Genomic DNA, 22156 nt, shown 5'->3' with positions numbered 1-22156 from the left:
CACTGCGCCACCAGGGAAGCCCCTAAACTACTAAGTTTTGTGATGAGTACAGAATATACTGGACACTTTCCAGGAAAGTTTCCACTTTAACTGTACAAATACAATTAATCCAAATGCAACCTTGCTTTTACCTGAATAATCCATATGCTTCAGCCCATCCACATCACCTGTGCCTCCCTTTTCAGCTTTCATGGTCCTTCCTCATCTCATGGGAAAACTTGACCTCATCTACAGTTCTGAAATTAATATCAATTACATTAATTTCAAAAATCTTATTGCATGTTACATAAAAATAAATTAACTTTCAGAGATAAATGAAAAGTTGGGGGATACTTGAGGAATATGATCTGAGACCACAATGATAAATGCTTCTCTTCCATATATTGACATAAAGCATTAAATATATAATGCAGCGTATGTAGAAGATCCGTCCTAAACTTTAAATGATTTTGAACATGTCAGTTCCTCCACATTTTAGTAGAAGCTGTCCATGATCCCTTGATTGATAGCCACATGATCTCTGTCCCACCCAACTTTCCAAGTGCTGTTACCTCCAGTGTCCAAGGTCCGTTACTGCTGATCTACCTCCTACACAGGGCCATTCATCAGTACACTCCCTTTCAATAAGTCCTCTGGGAATTTTCGCTTAGTTTCGGCAGAAGAAATTCAGCCTTTGTATCACGCTCACAGTTTCTAGGACCACATACAGAAATGGTTTGGCAAGATTATGCTTACACCACCACCCTCTCTTCTCGGTATAGTCGTATAAACCACAGTAAATGGACAGCCTTAGGAAGTACATCTTTTCCATGGAAAGACTGTCTCAATTTCACTTTAACCTTGTTTTCTGTCAACAGAGTTAACTCCTGGAGAGAGGCCAGTCCCCCAGTCATGGCAGAAGAGCCACTTTATAACATGTGACCCTAGGAACACAGCTCCATCTCTTGTAGTGGAGCATGCTAATACATTCGTTTTTGTGGTAATTTTTGCAGTAATTTTTTCAGCCATGAATAAAAATAACAAGAACAATACACATGGGCATTGCAAGGAAAAGCACACAGGAAGTATTATAGTGTCTGAAAATAGATGTTAGCTATCATTATTACCACCATTATCATAGTCACAACAGGTAGAAGAGCAATTGCTAATGCTGTTTTCTATAAAAAATTGTTTCTCCTTTCTTTTTCTTTCTTTTTTTTTGGTAAGCATTTTCCAGTAAAACACTGATACTAAAGAGAGTGTAATAGAACTAGTATTCTACTTTCACTTTATCAAGAATAAACTGTCTTCGGAGATTCTGTTCACTAACCCGTTTTAGAACTTGTCTGTGGAAGTGTCCTCAGAGGTCTACAATTTCCTCACTTAACCAATTTGGGGCATAAGCGAGCTGTAAATTGGAGTTATCCGTATCCCTGTGAGAAAGGTAAACACCATAGTTACTTTCTTCATTTTAGAGTAAATGATTGTCATATACAAGGTTATCACTTTTTAAAATCCGTATAGCTTATGCATTATTTTGAGATAACGCTTTGAATTTTCTGTCCCAGAGAAAACATTTTAATACTTGATATCAATATATGGAAGGGAAATATTTACCAAGCTATGCATTTTTGTTTTATCTATCCCTCAGCACAAAGGAAGACTTCTATGAAGTTTTTCCATTAATGTGTTTAAGGAAAGTTGGAGTTCAGCAACCATTTTTTTTGCCTCTTTGATTCATAGATTCTCTAAGGCCCTTGCTTCTTAATGCAAAGGGTATTGATATACTGATTTAATATAGTAACAGCGCTATTGAGATATACCTCTCCAATGCCATCAGGAGCAATGAACCAGATAAAAAACTTGCGATATTAAAATCAATTAAAGTATTAAAAAATGTTAAATTGCATTGTTAGGATGCAATCAGTTTCTAGAGTTGGTTCCTGAGCAATTAAGGGAGAAAATTAGGCTGGAATTTCTCGTTTCTCTTGCTCTTTTAGCCAAAGGTGTGGTTTTGATAATTTAAGTACTACCAATGTCTTCTATTGAAGGCATCTGTAAAATTTTCTGTAAAAATGATGGCTTTAACTTCCACATCTATGTTTAATCCTACTTAGGATTCTCAGGTTTTAACTTGTCTAAATCAGTCCCTATTGCTAATTCAGGATCTTAAAAAGGCACATTGACATTTCAGGGCACTGGGTACAGTGTCACGTATTCGTACAAGAAGAAAAGAGAAATGCTATCTTCTAAATTATTGATAAATATTTTACAGGTGAAAGAGCTGTGGCATAGTGGGAACAGTTCCCTTTCACTTCTCTGTGCCTTGAAAAATATTTTAAAATATTGAGATTTCTCTGTATTATCTTTAAGATATTACTTATTAGTATAATAGCATTCTGCAAATCATATAATGGAGTAATAAATAAATCCTTTAGGGGTGCTTAACATTAGGTGGGCAGTGAAGGGAGATGAAATATGAAAAAAAAATGCTACTTAAGGACAAACTCCATAAAAATGTTTACAAAACCGAAGAGGACCTGAAATTATGTACAAGTATGGAAATGTATGAAGGCCTATAAGAACTATAAAATGGCAATTGTGTGTTTCTGTGGTCTGGAGCTGTTAGAAAAGGCTTCATAAGGAGTTTAGACCTCACTCAGGATTTCAGGGTTGTGTATGATCTAAAAGCGAGGAGGACATGTATGCAGAACATTACGTGTTGCCGTTATTAACAGCAATGAATATATTACAAATAACTAGTTCAAGTTGCATGCAGGGTGTGCCACCTATAGGAACAGTTCCTGGATAGTAAATTCCAGACATGGTGGTGAGGATCCTTGGCCATGGCCATCAGAGTTGATGTCTTTACATTCTCACTGTTGAAGTGATCAGCTGAAGTTGAGTTCCTCCTCTTGAGGGAAGGGCTAAAAGTCTAGATGGCTTTTGACCTTAAAATCCTCAGGCCACTCCCTATAAAAACACATAGAGAAGACATAGAATTTTATTTAGTCTACATCTTGTACTGAACCAAGAAAGAATCATTAGCGTCATTGCATATTGAAGATAGGAATTGACACTATGGTAATTTACCAGCAGTTGATAAAGTCTTGGCTAAAAAGCTAGGGAGGTGGGAATATGGAAAACCTGTAAAATAAGGACCTTTAGGAAAAAATAGATTCTGATTAATTATTGACAGATCCATTGAGAGGAGAGAAAAGACTGATGAAGGATTTAGGAATTTTACATATGAGAGGAGGAAGGATACTGTCACTGATGAGCATAGGTAGGGTAGTTGTCAATAGGTATTGTCATGATGTAGAGATTTAGGAGTTTATATTAAGGAGTAAAGGGACTGGCGAGATAAATATTACAGTGCCCTAAAAGGAACTTACAATACGGAAGTATATCTTAAAATAGCATGAAGGAGAGAAAGTAGTATAATCACTACTATAAAGGTTATAGTCAAAAAGTCAGAACTGTCTAATGGATTTTTTTATAAATAAATAGGCACATAGTAAGGACTGTTTTTGGAGAATTAAAAAGAATTAGATATTTGGAAAGTGTAGAAATGTTAGAAAAGAATGATTAATATGGATTATTCCAGAACAATAGGAAGTGAGGAAGGAATTGTGAGAGGAAGAATTTTCAGAAGGCACATTTTTGGATGCGGACAATAAATTAGGTCAAAAACACCACTATATTTGAAAACTTACGTCATGGAAATACTCATTAGTTTATAAAGAAAATGGAAATTGGGTATGCTTTCCAAGATTATAAAAAAATATTTAAATGTCAACTAAGTACTTGAATACTTTAGATGTCAAGAGCACTGGCTCTTTTTTCTGTTTGTCTTCTATTTCTAACCGCCCACAACACACACACACACACACACACACACATGCATACACCCACACATACATACACACACACACGCATACACACACATACACACGCATACACCCTCACACACATGCATACACATACACACGCATACACACACATACACACACATACACACATACACACACATACACACACAATATACCTCTAAGTAGATACAATTCAAAGGCTCAGGAAAACAATGAACTACTATCAGATTGTGTAAAAGCAGAATTAAAATTTAATGTGTACAGATTTACAGTGGCATTCAAAAATTGACCTATTTTATAGGGATGTAGATTAAGACATTAATATCTTTCACTTTTTCACAGATAAGCTATTCTAACTCTTCATCTTTAGGCTAATTATTTTTAATGTAATTTTCTTACAGTTTTCTTCATATGCCTTTCCAGAATTATTTCAGCCTGTCCCTTTGCAAAGTAAATTCACTTATATAGAAAGAGGTAAATTAAAATGGGGCCTTGTATTTTTAAATAATCTCAGAAGCACTTTTCTTGTTTTCATTTTGAATTTATTTCAGTCTTGTACTCATACCCTGTCTTGTATCAACTCTGACGTGCTTTTCATATATTCTAGGATTTTCCAAGGGCAACAAAACTGATTTAAAATATTTGAAGCATTACAGACAATAAATAAAAATTTTAAGTACTTTTGTTGAGCCAATTCTTGGAAAATTAAATGATATTTCTCCAGAAAGTCTTAAATTAAAAATATGTTTTCAGTTATTAATCATCCTTATACTAGTCTAATGTTTGAAATAAATTTTAAGATGTATCTCTATAACAATAAAATGAAAGCAATATTGAAATCACTTTGCATGAAGAAAACTAATTGAGTCAATATTAAAAAATGTTTGTTTCCATATGGGAAGCAAATTTACCAACCTGAGGAAAAAAATCCACTCTTTCTTTCTCATCTCATAAAAAAATTTGCTCTTTAATTGCCTTCTATAAAATTCTCTATTTTCATCTACAGATGCATCTCTCTCTCTCAGTCTACATATATATATGGTTATGAATATATACATACACGTGTGTATACATGTGATATATATGTGTATATATGTATACATATATACCTTTATTTCTCAAAAATTAGATGAATTTATTAAATAATTTTACTTTAGAAAACTAGTAAATAGAGGCAAATATGTTAATTTCTGTTTCTTTTTTAAAACATGAAAAGACATGTCTGTAATTCAACATTCTGTAAAAGGCATTCTTATGGAAATATAAAAATATAGAAAATGTTAATTATGAAAGGAAAAGCAGTCTATGATATGGGCTGAAACAATATTGTCCATATAATAGGGGAGATTCTAATTCATTTAGTCACTTATGATGTTTAATAATGATCAGGTAAAAAATTTAAAAAATGAATACTTTGCTATATTTCACAGCAAACAGGTCAAAATAGGTATATTATAGAAAACCTAATGCATTCTATATAAAGAACTATATTTTGTACTTATAGTGATGTCTAACACACAAATAGAAAGGTTTCCTGAAACCCTCTTTCATAAGGTAGTCTCACAACAAAACAATAAGAATAAAAAACAGTAAACAGCTTTCTCTTATATCTTAAGATAACTTTTATTGTGTAATATTCTAGTTTATTTTTGTTTTTAAGTTTCTTTGATTTGGTGTCTACTTTTGAAGTAAATACACACTTCTCAATTTATCACATATTATAATTTATTTTTAAATCTCATGTCATGTTTTAAATGACATTGTAATTTATTTGCAAATTATGTTCAAATGTTAAAATATAATTTATCTTCAAATATTTTTTCTTCATTCTCTGTACAATTTTTTCAATATATTCTTAACAATTATCAACTGTTCACTTTTCAGGTTAAATTTAAAGCCATTGTATTGAAATTTAGGTCAGGATTGAAAGATCTTTATAAATTGTTTTGGAGAGAATTTGTTTCTTTAAATACTGAATCTTTCAGTGCATAAACTTCATTAAGAGCTTCTGTTTTTTAGTTTTATTCCTTTTTTTCTATTCCTCAGTAAATTTTTAGAGATTACTTCACTAGTACTTGTGTATCTGTTACAAAGATGTAAGTAGTTACACTTTACTATTCAGATACGCAAAGAAAACATAGCTTATTTATTTGCTAGTGACAGTTTTATCCTTGCTCATAAGCTCCTACACCCTAACCTGACAGAGGTCTTAAGTTGTCCATTGTATTTTCTCTTTAAAATTGTCACTTTTGATGATGAATATATAATATTGTCACATATGCTTCATTTATATGAAATATCTATATGTATCCATATCTACTTTACATGCTTTAGGATAACTCCATCTTTCTAGTGTAAAAAATTTAGTCTTTTATATTATTTCTTTCTCCTCTTTTTTTGATCTGCTATGGCTTCAGATTATGGGTGTCGTAGGACACCAGTGGGACAATGATGTAGCCCGGAGTGAGAGACACAGATCTGCTTGGTGTCTTCTGGGCTCTGGTTTCCACTAAGTGGGTTTTGATCTAGTTTTTGGACTCTCATTGTGGGTCCACTGTTTCCTTTAGGCCTTTTCAGCCACCATGTATTGAATACTTCTTGAACCCGTGGACAGTCGTTGCCTCCAATTACAAATACCTGCTACTGGCGCTCTTAAGCAGACCCTAGAATCTGTCCTGCCCATCAGGCCTTTCAGCAACTCTGAGTCCTCTCACAGGACTCAGAGATTCCCGCATTTGATCAAATACGTTGACCTATGTACCTAAGTAACTCAACCAACTCCAAGTAGAATAAAGATTCACATCTAGATACCTCAAAGTAAAAATGTTCCCAGCCAGAGACAAAGAGAAACTATCGAAAGCAACAAAAGAAAAAATTACATGCCATGTAAAAGGGAACCTTCACTTTCGAAGGCAAAATAAAGACATTCCAAGATAAACAAAACTGAGAAAAATCATTGCTGGCAGACCCTCCTTATGAAAAATAGTAAAAGAAGATCTTCAGGCTGAAAGCAAGGGAACCAGACAGTAATTTGCCTAAACGTGAAAAAGCAAAGATCATCAGTAAAGGTAATTGTGTCCACATCACTAGGGCGGGAAAAGCCACACCATATTTTCATTTATCTTTATCCACATGCTCTCTATATTAATCTGTAAGACCTATTTGTGCAGGTGCAATGTCTTATTCATCTTTCTCATGTTCCCCCATTAGAGATATGACTTAGTATGAATATTTAAATTCTTCTTTAAGGGACAAAGGAGGAGAGGGAAGGGAAGATGTAGAAAAGTGGCTGAGATATGCATACCTCAGCTTCTTCATTATCCTGCCCTGGTTCTTGAAAGTAAAGTAGCATCTATCTTGCATAAATTTCATTACTTACAACCTTGTGGCTTAACGTAAAAGTCAATTTACTCCTCTTATTTATCATTTATATTTCATACTGTGCAATTATTCTAAAACTCTTTAGCGAAGCCCATTTATATAAAACTATAAATAAATAAATAAATAAATAAAACTCACTAAATCCCCTCTTTGACAGCATATTGCTCATTGATGCCAAACAATATCTGCTACTTAATCAGTCATTGAAATTGTCAGGAAACAATGACTAATTTTCTTCTTCTCACTTAAAGTAAATACACTCTCATACACTATTGCTATGTTTATGAAAATGAAAATAACAAGTAACTGCTCAAAAACTAAGGTTTTATAACAAGTGATCAGCAGATTTAAATTTTTTATAAAGCAGTAAACGATCTATTACAAAATCACTAATTTATATCTAGTTTATATATATGTATAGTTCATGAAATAAAACTTTCAAAATCACTAATTTATATATAATTTATATATATAGTTTACATAGTAAAGTTTTTAAAATGCCTATGACAATAGTTTATTAAGAAAATTTAGAGTTTAATTTAAACCTTCATAATTCCTCAGGCTTTTCATTAATTATTTTAACCATTATACTCTAGTGGCTTAATAAAATTAATGCAGTTTCCAAATGTATAACTTACTCTAGGATTTTTAGCACTTTTCTGATAAATATTGACTTCAAAATTACTGTATGTGGAGATATTTGCAAAGAACTTTACTTTTTAAATCAATTTAAGGAGACTCCTATTGTAAGGTGGCAATGTTAAGCTAGGTCCCAGATTTTTCGCCCCTTACACTTAATGACGTAGCCAGATAAAAAAGGTATCAAAAATATAGTATATCAATTCATCAAATGAGGACAAAGCACAATGCCACACTCAAAACTTTAAGATATAATGTGGAATCAACAGGAGAAATCAGTATAGTTTAGTTTGGGGAATTATCAAATATTATTGGTGAAACGAGTGAGGCATACTGAAAAAGAAAAAGTTAAGCTCATAGTGGGTTCTCATTCCCATACCAATGGAAGACCAAGGCTCAGAAGCCTACTTAAGGCAAGATGTTGATTCTATAATTAAGTCACAACACAGGGAAATTCCACAAAATTCAATATTTTGTTCTTGTTTTATTTTTCCCAGCTGGAAGGAAAGCATGAAAGGGAAGAGCAGATAAACATAATCATCAAGAATTAATTATCTTTAGACTTAGAGATTAACTAGATGGCAGATAAAGAGATAATAAATAAGATAAAACACTCTGCAGGAGCTGAGTGTTTAAGAAACACTGTGTGTTTTCTTAAACACAGTGTTTAAGAAAAAGTTAGGTATTGTCATGAATGCATAAAATATATGTAGATATACATATGACATACCAAATATGTGTTAATTGGCTGTTTATGTTATTGGTGAGGCTGCTAGTCCACAGTAGGCTCTTGGTAGTTAAGTTTTGGGAGAATCAAAATTTACATGCAGTTTTTTGATTGCATGAGGGTTGGCACCCCTAACCTTCGTGTTGTTTAAAGGTCAACTGTAATGTAATGGTAGAAATTTTGTGGGAAACATGTTCATGTTAAATATGTAACCAATGAATAGGAAAAGATGGCACACCTGTAAAAGTTCAACTACAAATATGAGAGCAAAACGGGTATAATGTACAGAAGATATCTTTCATTACAAAATAAAATAAAATTTCTCATATTGAATGATTTGCTCAATATAATAAATTAATAACAACACAATGTCAGTGAAAGAAGCATCAAAGACCAGGTGATAGACAACATATAATAAGGGGTATAATAAGGGAAACTTCTGATGATAATTCATTTTAAGAATAAAGAAATAAGACTACATATCAAATCAAGATTTTAGAAATATCAAGGAACCTAATAGACCAACTAAAAGATAAACTTTGATATTTATTATCAGATCATAACAAGGGATAAAAATATGAAAATTTAAAAGCTGACCGAAAGAAATTAATAGTTATTTTATTGTATAATACAATAAAAATATGATGAAATAGAGAATTCCACCAAATTAAAGACAGTAGAATTGTTTTCTGTTTTAAAGTCCTGAATCAGCATATTGATACTGTTACAGAAAAATTTCAAGTAAATGGTTAAAACCTAGATAGTAATAAACTACAAAGATAAGGAGAACACAATTTCAAACATTATATATATCTTAAAGATTCACTTAAAAGATATATTTTATCAGCTGTTTCTCTTATTATATTCCTTATTTCCCTATTTTCAAAAAAGATAAAAGAAGAGGAAAGAGAAAAAAAGCAAAAAGAAAATGACAGCAGTGTGGGAATACCAATCAGTGTGCTAGTCAGTGTACAAAGAGCAATATTCTGTCTTCAAAGAATGAAGCAATAAATATCAAAATGCTAAGAAAAAGAAAGCATAAGTCCACTTGTAATACTTAGCCTGTTTCCTTTGTAAAAACTACTTCAAGTTTCTCCAAAAAATATTAGCAAATCGAATTCAACAGTATATAAAAAGAATAATATACTGTAACCAAGTGGGATTTATCCTAGGTATGCAAGACCAGTTCAACATTTGAAAATCAGTTAATGTAATATATCATATCAACAGGGTGAAAAAGAAAAATCACATGATCATACCTTTAGGTGCAGAAAACTCATTTGGTAAAACCCAACACCCATTCACACACAATAAATAAATAAATTTGACAACATTCCAACCCACATTCAAAATCACACTTCCTTAACTCAGTAAAAAACAACAGCTAATATCATACTTAATTGTGATAAATTCTACTAAGATCAGGAACAAGGCAAGGGTATCCCCTTTCATCCCTGCTTTCAGCATTGTACTAGAAGTCCTAGCTATTGCACTAAGAAAAGAAAAAGCAATAAAAGGCATAAAGATTGAGAAGGAAGAAATAAAATTGTCTCTGATAACATGACTGTCATGATGCTGTAACATGTAAATTTAAAAAAGGATTGGAAAAAATCCTCCAAGGACAAATAAGTGATCATAGCAAGGTCAGGGGATGCTGCGTATGGCAGGACAATTACTAACTAGAATGTACCTTCCGTAACATAGATGATCAAGTGCTCTTTGAAAGCACTGAGGTGAAAATAAAGAGTATTATATCATCTACGTTATAGGTGGTACATTCTAATTAGTTCTTGTTCTGCTATAAGCAGATTCTTCTTTCTGGGACTCTATCATTACCTTTAAAAGGGGAAGTGTGTCCCAGATCTTTTGTCATTAATTGTTGCCCCTCAGAGCCCCATATTTGTGGTATTTGTTTTATATTGTTGGTTTCTTAAAAAATTAATAATAATAATTTATATTACCTTTATATATAAATATGATCTGGCCTGTCTGAACATTCCTAATTTTGTACCCTTTCCCCAAACCCACACAGCACACTCCATCCACACTGAACTTATTCCCAGCACCACTTCAAACTTGTTTTCACCTTAGAGCACCTGTCCTGGCTTTTCTTTCTAACCAGAAAGAATCTTTCCTCAATGTCAACTTTTTGGTGGAGGCTTTTCCTCATCCTTCCATACTTAAAATTCACTTTCCCCCACATTCCTATATTCTGATATTTGGCATATCATTTCACTGTTATTTTCTGCTTGTGTGTTTAATGTCTGTAGCTCTACACTCAAAACCAAACTCCTTGAAAGAGCAAGGAAGCTGTGTCTGCTTCTTTCAGTCACCTCTCTGACCCCAGAACAGAGAATGTATGTTCTTCATCTGACTCAGCAAAAATTCACTCAGAGAATGGAAAAATGGATGGATACAGGGATGGACGAACAAATAAATGTTATCCCGGGTGACCCTATAATTTAACTTCCAAAGAAGGACACTGTAGAGAATGAAACAGAGGCATTATTTAATAATTTCACCATGTCAAGAGGTGTGAAAATGGGACTTTTATGGGCTAACCCAATGGTTCTGGGAAAAGTAGTAAATACGGTCATGCTATTTGTCAGTTCTACAATCCTTAAACTCTGGATACAAAGATCACATGTTTTCATACAGTTTATAAGCCCTTAAATTCAATGTTAGGCATTTGATACAAATGAATACTTTTTAAAGGTCTGGGTCATATATATTCTGAGATCGTTTTTTAGTTTTCCTGATTTAATGCAAAAGCCCATTTCAAGACATCAGGGCTATCAGTTCAGGCATGACACATAGAAATTTCACAAACGAGGTGCCATGTTAGGTGTCCTACAAGCACACTGACTATTTGGGGGTTAAAACTTTGTACTTATTCTGAAGCCTTTCTGTCAGATAATTTCATAGCTCAGACAGTATCACAGAGTTCTAATTCTAATTTCATACTTTTAAAAGGAGTCCAGAGTTAATTTTGCTGCTCTCATGACCTGAGTGGAAGATTGGGGACAAGTAATGAACACTCTCTTTGGAAGTTCTTCAACACCAAATTCAATACATACCCTCAACTGCAATTGAGATTTAGTTTAAAAAAGAAGAAAAAGAAATGATAGCAGGCAATTTATCTACAGGGTAACTCAGACATCAAAAAGAAAAAGAGGGGAAAAAAAAAGAAAAGTAAAGTGACCTACAGACATTTGTATCTATAGAAGCTGGATTGACAGCATGTCCTTTGGGTAATTGCTCATCACTGACAGACACACAGGCCAAAATTGGAAACACAGTTGATATTGATAGATACTGGTCGTTGAAGGGAATCATGCTGTTTGCAATAAATGATGAAGAAATTAAGGGCACAGCCCTAAAAGTATTACCGCATCACCCTCTCTATTGCCGTATCACATTTTACGGAGGAGTTATCCTCTAACTTCACATAGATCAGGACCTTTCACATGGGACTGAATGGAAATAGCAGGTTTGATATTTTCCATTTAAAAGTCTCATAATATGTGTAAATTTCAGAGGAGAAATATCACTCTGCAGATAGGGTGTTTATAAGCGAAAATGAAATTATAATGATGACAATAAGAAAATGCAGCCAGGGCTTCCCTGGTGGCACAGTGGTTGAGAGTCCGCCTGCCAATGCAGGGGACGCGGGTTCGTGCCCTGGTCCGGGAAGATCCCACATGCCACAGAGTGGCTGGGCCTGTGAGCCATGGCCACTGAGCCTGTGCGTCCAGAGCTTGTGCTCCGCAACGGGAGAGGTCACAACAGTGAGAGGCCCGCGTACTGCAAAAAAAAAAAAAAAAAAAAAAAGGCAGCCATATTGAGTGATATGGGAGTTGATTTCAAGAGATCCATACTTGGCCAGAGAGATGAACTTGGTCACAAACGCAAAGCAAAGGCAAGTTTCAGAGTCCATTCTCAAAAACAAGCAGTCTCTCCCCAGGGTCTGAGCTAGAGACCCTGAGAAGTTTACTAAAAATCAAGAGCCAGAAGCTGTTTGAGCCATGAGAAGAGATAAAGTGATGAACAAACAAAACACACAAACAGAAATACAAAATTCCTGTACTCAAATAGAGGAAGAAGAAAATAAGCAGCTCATTAAAATAGAGTGTGGCCTGTATTGTAAGTGCCATGGAGGGAAAATAAAACAAAGACTGCGAACAAGATGGGAATAAGGTGTTATGTTCGTTCAGGGGACAAATGTAGGGTGAAGTGGTAGATATTTTAAAAAGAGTGATCAAGAATAATTGCACTAAAAAGAGGCTATGAGGGACTTCCCTGGTGGCACAGTGGTTAAGAATCTGCCTGCCAGTGCAGGGGAAACGGGTTCAATCCCTGGTCCAGGAAGATCCCACATACTGCGGAGCAACTAAGCCCGTGTGCCACAACTACTTAGCCTGCACTGTATAGTCCGTGAGCCACAACTACTGAGCCCGCATGCTGCAACAACTGAAGCCCATGCACCTAGAGCCCGTGCTCTGCAACAAGAGAAGCCACTGCAATGAGAAGCCCGCGCACTGCAATGAAGAGTAGCCCCTGCTCGCGGCAACTAGAGGAAGCCCATGCGCAGCAATGAAGACCCAATGCAGCCAAAAATAAATAAATAGATAAATAAATAAATATATTAAAAAAAAGAGAGACTATGAAACCAAAATCCTCAGCTAAGGAAGTGCAGAAATCAGCCAGACAGAGAGGGAGGGGAGAGCTTTCCAGGCATAGGAAACAAGTGGAAAAATCCATGTGGTAGGTAGGATGTGATGGGTATGATCAACATGTTTTTCCATAACTGGAGAGGAAGGAAAGAATACTCAGTTAAGCATCCTACCAGAATTGATGTGTATTTTTCTTCAAATTTCATGGGCCAAAGCAAATTGCATGACCTTAGCTGATACTGGGCAGCTAAGAAGTACAATTTCTGATTAAAGAGGGATAAATGGGTAAAAACACCACATATAAAATATGTGAAAAGGATACAGTGTCTAATAGACTTTACAAACTTGATATGCTTTTTAAAAAATATTTATTGAGATATAATTGACAGACAGCAAAATGCACATATTTACATTGTACAGCTTGATAAGCTCTGAAACATGTACAAAACCAGTAAAAGCCATCAGCACAGTCAAGGGCGAACACATCCATCATCCCCCAGATATTCTTAGTCCCTCTTATAAAGTCATCCGTGCCTCCACCCACCATCCCTCCTGCTACAACCCAGGAACCACTGGTCTGCTTTTATTTTATTTTATATTTTGTATTTTCTAGAGTTTTATATAAATAGAATGGTACAGTGTACACTCTTTCTTGTGAGGTTTTGACCTCTTCATTTTACACAATACAGTTATTTGGGAGTTCACTCATATTATTATTTATCAGTTATTGATTCTTACCGTGGAGCCATATTACGTTGTATGGATACATCACGAATTGATTAGCCATTCATCTGCATGGACATATGGGTTGTTTCGAGTTTTTTGGCCATTACAAATAAATCTGCAGTAAACATTTATGTCTAAGTGTTTATATAGACATATGGTATCTTTTCTCTTTGATAAATATCTAGAAGATGAATGGCTGGATGACATGTGAGATGTTCGCTTAACTTTTTACACAATTGCAAACTGTTTTCCAAAGTGGATGAGAAATCTTACTTCCTGTGAGCAGAGTAATAGAGTTTCGGTATCTTTATTTCTTTACCAATACTTCATATGATCAGTATTTTTACTTTTAGCCATTTTAGTAAGTTTGTATTTGCATTATATTGTTTTAATTTGATTTCTCTTATGACTAATGAGGTGAAACCTCAACTCATGTTCTTATCTGCCACATGACTGCTTATCTTCTTCATTAAGGCATCTATCGAATCTTTTGTCTATATTTAATTGGATTTTTCTCTTCTGTGTTGATTTTTGAGGGATATACATTTTCCTCCAAGGTACAACATCTCTTTATATCTTTTTATACTCATAGAGTCTTTCAAGGAAGAGAAATTTTCAATTTTGGTAGAATTCAATGTATCATTTTGTTATTTATCATCATATCAATCTCTACCAAAGAAAAAGCTTACTGGATTTTTAATGCATTGAGAGTATAGATCAATGTGGTAAACATTTTATATTTTTATGGTGGTGAGTCTTCCAAAACTTATTAGTTCTTCAATTTCTCTCAGCAGTCACAAAGTTTTCTTGAATAATTTGTGAGACTTATCTCTATTTTCATATTTTTGATGCTATGGTGAATGATAATTTTATTTCAACGTTTGGTTGATTGTTGCTAATGTACAGAAATACAAACTGTCCTATATTCACTGCAATCTTAATAGACTCACTTACTAGTTACAGTAGTTTTATTGAAAATTCCATCATATTTTTGATCTATATGAACAGGTTGTCAGTGAACAAAAATTTCTTCTTGATCTAGATGTCTTTTTATTCTTATTTCTTTGCTTTTTGTTTGGCAATACAATGTAGAATAGCAGTGACAATTGTGGATATCCCAATCTTAGTTTTAAGTGAACAACACTCTGTCTTTAACCATTAGGTATTATTTACCTGTAGGATTGTTGAAGATGCCCTTTCTCAGTTTGAGGAAGAGTCCTTCTATTCCTAATTTTCTTAACGTTTTTAATAAGAATTCATATTAAATTCATTCCATTTATCGCAACTGTTTTGACATTGAAATGGCATGCATTTCTATTTTAAACCACTGAGATTTTGGAATTGTCAATATATTAGACTAATCCAGTCTATTTTGACTAATATATCAAGTGTTTTTTATATTTATGGTTTCAAAAATATTGCTCATAAATATTTTGCTATAACAAGTCCAGTAAATATTCCCTTTCTGGGCCTATGGATTAAAAATCAGTTAGCACAGGTCTGTGTATGACGTTAATTTAGAGTCTCTTTGACCAAATTGTTTCCCTTTTTGTATGGTTCTTCTGCTATGCCTGTCCATTATACTTACTCGTGAAGCCATTCTGTTAACAGAGGCTGTTTGTTCTCCTTGACTTTCCTAAACTGGCAACTTTCAGTTTTGTGGAAGCTGTGGAAAAATATGAAAAAAAAAATAATGTTAGTACTGTAATAATTATAATAACAGCCATTATAACTAACCTGAAATGTGCTCACATAAAATGTCTGGTCTGTCTACTTGGGTTAAATCTGCCAATAAATAATTTCTACAGGATATTCATAAACAGAGTTAAGTTTTTCTCTGCAAGTAAGAAGTATTAATCATTAAAATATCATTCTATGGACTTTAAAACTATAAAAGTCAAATTTAAATGCACAAAAGTTATCAAATCTATCGATGACATAAGGTAGTAAAAATGAATTGTATTGATCCTACCAGTTTTCAGGGTTATGGATTATGCATCTTTAGTAAGAAAGAAGCACCAACTTTTTAAAAGGTACTCTTGATTCTATTAAAAAAGAAACAGCATTTTTGTGATGCTTTATTGGTGCCAGCTTATCATTCCCTAAGGCTCCTGGTTCTCCAGGGGAAGAAAATGATATGAAAAGATTGTTAGTTTTAGACCTTCTGAAAATTGCAGATAAGGGTTAAAGAGTTCATTGTGCTATCAAATCAGATCCATCTTATATATGTGCAGATCAGGTGGCCAGACAGTGTGCTTTTCCCCTATTTTTTGCCTTTTATCACAAGCAAACAGACCTGAAGAAAGGCACCTACCGCCTATTAGATATTTGTGAACAACCAGTCACATCTTGTTAACATAATGTAAAATATTTGGCCTTTTATTCAGAAGTGACACTATTTTAATAGCATCAAAATTTGCTCCAGACATGCTGCTCTTGCTGTAATAAGACGCTGTAAAAGACAACAGTGAGTTAACTCTCTGTCTTTGGGAAATTGAGTGAAAAGCAGTTCACAGCTGCACTTCTCTACATAAAAAGAGCTCACATATAACCTCATTAAATAAGACAGCAAGTCTATGTGGCATCCAAAGCTATTAATCAAACTAGATTGGCCCATAATAATAAGAAACATATTTCATATCTGTTGCACAGTACAGGGCTTTTAACAAGTAAGAGGCATAGCATGCTGGAAAAGGGTTGCTATTCCCCATCAGTATATCATTATCAATGCTAGTGCTGTCTCAGAAGAAGCACTTATCTCATACACTTTATTGCTTGATAGCTTGCTGATTGCTTTTACAAAACAATAAATTGATGGCCTGATTCAGTACTGACATTAGGTTATGTTCATTTTCAGTGATTGATGTCTTGAATTAGAACTCTTGTATTCGTCTCTGTTTAGGAATATGAAATTCTAAACAGGCTTGTCTGATGTCACAAATAAAGCAGTATATAACTGATGCCAAATGAGCTATATTTATTCATTTAAATAACTAAATGGCTTTTCCCTTTAATAAAATTTTCATAATTTATGTCTAAATGTCTCCATTTCCAATTAAATTGTCTAGCCAAATTAAAATAAAACTTGTAAAAAAAAAGGTGTTAAATATTTAAAATTTGCAATTTCAAAGCAGATTAAGGAAAGACTACAAAATCAGAATAAATTTTTAATAAATCAATTAGATAAATATAATTTCACTAATTTTAAAATTTAAAAGGCAGAATATATTTATTATTTTCCATTAACTGGGGTTATTGTTTGATTTTGTAATTTTAAAATAATACTGAAACTAGAAAGGTAAAAATGAATAAAACAATAGGAGGGCAGAGCTATTGTTTTTGTTTCCACTCTTTTTCAGAAAATTTACTTTGGCAGACTTGATAAAAATAACATTAATATTAACCACATTCCCATAGAAGGCAGCAAGTTCAGTGCTAAGATTTTTAGTAGTTTAAGAAAATCAAATAACGAACGTGTTCTCAGGCCAGTATATCAAATGAGGAGCAATCTAATGTATAATTAAATAATCTCTCTAGACCAGTGGTTCTCAACTGGGCATGATTTTACCCCCAGGGAGCATTTAGAAAATGGAGACATATCTGATTGTAACAAATGGGGCATTGACATTTAGTGGGTGGCAGCTGGGGATGATGCGAAACATCTTAAGAGTGCAGAGGACATCCCCATACAACAAAGAATTCTCAGACCCAATGTGCCCCATGTACTGGGGCTGAGAAAACTTGCTATAGATGCTTCAAGGGAGCAAGGCCAGATTGTGGGCCTTCCTGCTTACCAGTCCCCTTGTCCTGTTAAATTCAAACAACTTAGCATTTCTCTAATGATTAGTGATGTTGAGCATCTTTACATGTGTTTGTTGGCAATCTATATATCTTCTTTGGAGAAATGTCTATTTAGGTCTTCTGCCCATTTTTGAATTGGGTTGTTTGTTTTTTTGATATTGAGCTGCATGAGCTGTTTGTAAACTTTGGGGATTAATCCTTTATCAGTTGCTTGATTTGCAAATATTTTCTCCCATTCTGAGGGTTGTCTTTTCGTCTTGTTTATGTTTTCTTTTGCTGTGCAAAAGCTTTTAAGTTTCAGTAGGTCCCATTTGTTTATTTTTGTTTTTATTTCCATTTCTCTAGGAGGTGGGTCAAGAAGGATCTTGCTGTGATTTATGCCATAGAGTGTTCTGCCTGTGTTTTCCTCTAAGAGTTTGATAGTGTCTGGCCTTACATTTAGGTCTTTAATCCATTTTGAGTTCATTTTTGTGTATGGTGTTAGGGAGTGTTCTAATTTCATTCTTTTACATGTAGCTGACCATTTTTCCCAGCACCACTTATTGAAGAGTCTGTCTTTTCTCCATTGTATATTCTTGCCTCCTTTATCAAAGATAAGGTGACTATATGTGTGTGGGTTTATCTCTGGGCTTTCTATCCTGTTCCATTGATCTATGTTTCTGTTTTTGTGCCAGTACCATACTGTCTTGATTACTGTAGCTTTGTAGTATAGTCTGAAGTCCTGGAGCCTGATTCCTCCAGCCCCGTTTTTCTTTCTCAAGATTGCTTTGGCTATTGGGGGTCTTTTGTGTTTCCATACAAATTGTGAAATTTTTTGTTCTAGTTCTGTGAAAAATCCCATTGGTAGTTTGATAGGGATTGCACTGAATCTGTAGATTGCTTTGGGTAGTATAATCATTTTCACAGTGTTGATTCTTCCAATCCAAGAACATGGCATATCTCTCCATCTGTTTGTATCATCTTTAATTTCTTTCATTAGTATCTTATAGTTTTCTGCATACAGGTCTTTAGTCTCCTTAGGTAAGTTTATTCCTAGGCACTTTATTCTTTTTGTTGCAGTGGTAAATGGGAGTGTTTCCTTAATTTCTCTTTCAGATTTTTCATCATTAGTGTATAGGAATGCAAGAGATTTCTGTGCATTAATATCACCTCACACCAGTCAGAATGGTCATCATCAAAAAATCTACAAACAATAAATGCTGGAGAGGGTGTGGAGAAAAGGGAACCCTCTTGTACTGTTGGTAGGAATGTAAATTGATACAGCCACTGTAGAGAACAGTATGGAGGTTCCTTAAAAAACTAAAAATAGAGCTACCATATGACCCAGCAATCCCACTACTGGGCATATATCCTGAGAAAACCATAATTCAAAAAGAGTCATGCACCACAATGTTCATTGCAGCTCTATTTACAATAGCCAGGACATGGAAACAACCTAAGTGTCCATCAACAGATGCATGGATAAAGAATATGTGGCACATATACACAATGGAATATTACTCAGCCATAAAAGAAATGAAATCGAGTTATTTGTAGTGAGGTAGATGGACCTAGACTCTGTCATACAGAGTGAAGTAAGTCAGAAAGAGAAAAATGAATACCATATGCTAACACATATATATGGAATCTAAAAAAAAAAAAGGTCATGAAGAACCTAGGGTCAAGATGGGAATAAAGACGCAGACGTAGAGAATGGACTTGAGGACATGGGGAGGGGGAAGGGTAAGCTGAGACAACGTGAGAGAGTGGCATGGACATATATACACTACGAAATGTAAAATACATAGCTAGTGGGAAGCAGCCACATAGCACAGGCAGATCAGTTCAGTGCTTTGTGACCACCTAGCGGAGTGAGATAGGGAGGGTGGGAGGGAAACTCAAGAGATATGGGGATATATGTATATGTATAGCTGATTCACTTTGTTATAAAGCAGAAACTAACACACCATTGTAAAGCAATTATACTCCAATAAAGATGTTAAAAAAAAAAAAAAGCTTAGCAAATAGATACACGCTGTCTGTTTAACTGTGCCCTGTGCCTTTATATCTCATCCCTCTGCCCCCATTTGTGGAATAAGAATGTGGCCCATGACCATGGACATGGAACAGGCAGGAGGAACAGGGACAGGATGGTCTCAGTCACGTTAGGTGTAGCCAACTGAGTATTCTGAGTGGCATAATGGAATCAGATAAATAAAAAATGGGTGGTTACTGGAAATAAATGAAAAGTTATGTTATGACAATGCTAATTTGATGATTGGGGTTGGGCTTTGAGAACAAGAGAAAATAACATGCTTTGAGAAAAGCACTTAAACCCATATTCATTATATGTGTTAACCTGCAACTAACGGGGAGAGCACTAATTTATAGTGACATCTTCCTTTACATTTTTGATTGTGTCATATATTTCTTTACACTAGGATGGGTATACCAATCCTCTGTGTGTGTCTGTTAAAGAGACAGAATGAGAGAGAATGGGACCAATCATGTAAAGTTCTGTGTGCCATATTTGACTTTTATTATTTATGGAGGTATAAGTGGTAGAATATGAAGGTAGAACAAAACTAAAAATTGAACAAACAATATTTGTAATACAGCAGAGTAAAATAACATTTTATTTCAAATAAAGACTAAAAGTAGCAACTGTGATGACATGGGATTGAGATGAGGTCTTTATTGTATATACATGGCTGGGGATTTGGATTACATAATAAGACAAACAATAAAATGGTGAAAAAAGTGCTCACCCAAGGCAAATTTGACAGAGCCAAAGCCACCTTTGAAATACCTAGTATTTTCTATTGGAGGTTCTGCTTATTTGTATGATTCCTCATTTCTAGTTTCATACGTATTTCATGTGCACATGCACACATTTCTGAAGAATAAATTCTGAAGAATAGAATTTCTGAGAAAAAGTAGGGCAATTAAATTGTTGATATAAAGCCACTAAAATACCTTAAAAGTCCACGGCAATATTCATTCTTACTCACAAGGTTGCGGTTACATTTAATACTGACACCATTTCAGGTTGTTGATGAGTTGATCCATTAATCAAAATTCATTGATTATGTGACTATTTTTTATTTTTAATTTGCCAATTTATGTAGCTTTGAATATTAAGATGTTCTAGAAGTTTCCCATTTCTGTTTTAAATACTTGGGATTAAAAGATGAAAATACTTGACCAGTCTTCAAACAGCTTGTATTCGTCAGAGTTCTCCAGAGACACAGAACCAATAGGATATGTAGAAATACGTACAAGAGGAGATTTATTATCAGAATTGGTTCATGGTTTTTTTTTTTTTTTTTTTTGCGGTACGCGGGCCTCTCACTGTTGTGGCCTCTCCCGTTGCAGAGCACAGGCTCCGGACGCGCAGGCCCAGCGGCCATGGCTCACGGGCCCAGCCGGTCTGCGGCATGTGGGATCTTCCCGGACCGGGGCACGGACCCGTGTCCCCTGCATCGGCAGGCGGACTCTCAACCACTGCGCCACCAGGGAAGCCCTGGTTCATGTTTTATGGAGGCTGAGAAGTCCTACCGTCTGCCACCTGCAGTCTGGTGACCTTGGGGTGTGGAGGTATAATTCAGTCCAAATCAGAGGCTTTAGAACCAGGAGCTCCTAGTTCCAGGGCAGGAAATAATGCACATACCATCGAGAGAGAGAGAGATCCGCCCCCTTCCGCTCCCTTTTTGTTCCATCTGGGTCTCCAACAGATGGATGAGGGCTGTGCTCATTGGTGAGAGTGAATCTTCTTTACTCAGTTACTGATTCAAATGCTAACCTCTTCCAGAAAAACCCTTACAGACATCCAGAAATAGGATTTTACCAGCTATCTGGTCATTCTATATATATATATATATATATATATAATTATATGTATATTATGTATATATAGTTATATATATAATTATCCATCATACAACTAAATTGTAAAAAATTGGTAATTATAATATATAACTTAATTGTCATTTAATGATAAATCATGTTTGTCCTCACTGTATAATTTGCTTACCAATAATGCAATGCTTGCAAAACTCCTATCGAGACACTTTATTTAGACACATGTGAATGTGTATACATAAAACCACTGAAGCTTATATAATGCTAAAATGCATTAAAATACGTTCTTGAAAAAAAAATATACTCCTGAAATACCTCTTCATTGGCTAGAAATGAATATTTACAGAGTCAAGAAAAAATTAATTATGGATGCTTGATTAAATTGACAGACAATATATTCTGGTGGCTAAAACTGGATTCCAATTTGAGTTCTGCAACTTACCATTTTGGGGGACACTCAACAATTTCTTAAAATACTGTTAAACTTCAACTGTCTAATTTATACAACGAAGCATATA

Source organism: Monodon monoceros, unplaced genomic scaffold, assembly GCF_005190385.1.
Source record: "Monodon monoceros isolate NGI ecotype Baffin Bay Population unplaced genomic scaffold, NGI_Narwhal_1 Super_Scaffold_1, whole genome shotgun sequence".
In the NCBI taxonomy this organism is placed as follows: Eukaryota; Metazoa; Chordata; class Mammalia; order Artiodactyla; family Monodontidae; genus Monodon; species Monodon monoceros.
This window is presented reverse-complemented; position numbering follows the sequence as displayed.